The sequence below is a fragment of the Cupressus sempervirens genome, chromosome 9 (genome assembly GCF_028749045.1).
Source record: "Cupressus sempervirens isolate cs-2001-9-10 chromosome 9, ASM2874904v1, whole genome shotgun sequence".
Classification (NCBI taxonomy): domain Eukaryota; kingdom Viridiplantae; phylum Streptophyta; class Pinopsida; order Cupressales; family Cupressaceae; genus Cupressus; species Cupressus sempervirens.
In genome coordinates this window covers 194,649,657-194,651,497 of record NC_143126.1, presented here as the reverse complement: position 1 = coordinate 194,651,497, position 1,841 = coordinate 194,649,657, and positions in this window count along the sequence as shown.

The window sequence follows — 1,841 nt, the reverse complement described above, 5'->3', positions numbered from 1 at the left end:
AAGATAAGCATGACAACCAAGCATGGGTCTTCTCCAACCTTCTAGATAAGTCTTAAGGTTGTAGACACCATGTGCTCAAATAAAATGCTAACTCCTAAGTGTAGACAACTAGTGCAAACTTAGAGTGCAAACTCCAGTGTTGTCTATATGACAACTCTCAAGAATTTGCCAACTCCTATGTTAGCAAATATTTAAAATAATGCACAATTATTAATTTAATATTTATTTTTACTCTTTCCAATTTAATTAATTTATTTAGTAAATCTCATGCACTAACTTTAATAATTCCACTTTTCAATCTTATTATATTTATATTTTAATCACATGAGATTTAGAATCTTTTAATAATTTAAATATATCTTCCACTTTTAAATTTCATTTTTCCAAAACTTAATTGCTAAAATATTTATTAGCTTTAATAAGAATATTATTTAGTCATTTATTTAAAAATGAGCTCCAATATATTATTATTAAAATAAATGTTGTCACATTCCAAATTTAAACTTTAAACTTTTATCTTCAAATTTAATTATTTTATTTAATTAATTTCCCAATTAATTAAATAAAATAAATATTAAAATATCATATTAATTTTCTATTTAATTAAACTATTAATTAAATCTTTTAATTAGGCTTAATTAATAGAAAATACTTCAAATACTCATAAGGTAAAAATATGAAAATCCATCATAGCCAAAATACATACAAAATCAAACCAAGGGTTTATATCACGAATTATGTTATCCAATGTATTCGGAGGGTACTCAACTCGGATACTTGTCCTAATTTTCCAATTAGAACAAATGGCTTAAAGGGTTGGGATTTGGACTTGAGAATTTATCTCCCCTCTCTTATCATTGAGATAATATGATAGGGTACGCTCATCTTGGCAATTCAAGGAAGTCGATACCCGGTACCTGCAACCTGCATAAAAACCATGCATGTACAAGCACAATATATACTAAGCTAAACAGGCAATGGCAGGAAGTGGTGCATCGTGTAGATCCCGACTAGCAGGTGACTACGACTCCCTTAACCACATCAAACACGCCATACAAAAGCAAACACGCAAAGCAAACACGCACACCATACACATGCAAGTATGGGGTAAGTATCCATAATAAAACACATATGATAATAAAATATCTAACTAATCATCATTAATAACTGAAAGCAATGTAATAATCACCATCGATAATTGTGAACACTAAAAATAATCATGAAATGTAGAGTCTAAGTAATCTCATGACATAATAAACTGAATCCATAACACAATATCTGATAATCTCAAAAGAATGCTGCTAACCAACAACATAAAACTAGCTCCAAAAGAGCTCAACAATGATAGCAAAAATGCGAACTAGGGGCAGGCACTACAGATGTAGCCTAGGACTGGGTGAACCATGTTAAATCTTTGTGTCTTCTGTTCTATTTGTGTGTGCTTTTTTTTATCGATAAAATTCTAATGCCCTTATAAATTGTATTAATATTAAAATAATTATAGAAACTTCATTCAAACAAGTACTGGTAGGAAAGAATGGAGAAGAAAACCTCTAGTCTTTCCCTTGACATTAGTCCTATACATTGATACAAAGTTAAAAGGGGTATACTCGAGTTTATAAACTTTTTTGTGGCATGCTCTTCACATGCATTATGAATAATTTTGTTTTATTTTCGAGTGCCCTATATCCTAATTGAGGCCTTTAAATATTTGAAGGAAATTCCATTATGATTCATTATTGTCTTGTTTCTATAGCGCTAATTTTTGTTGTTGTCCTTTATAGAATTGTAGCTTGCAAGTCCTTTCATTTCCTAGATAAAAGGTATCTACAAAAAGAATG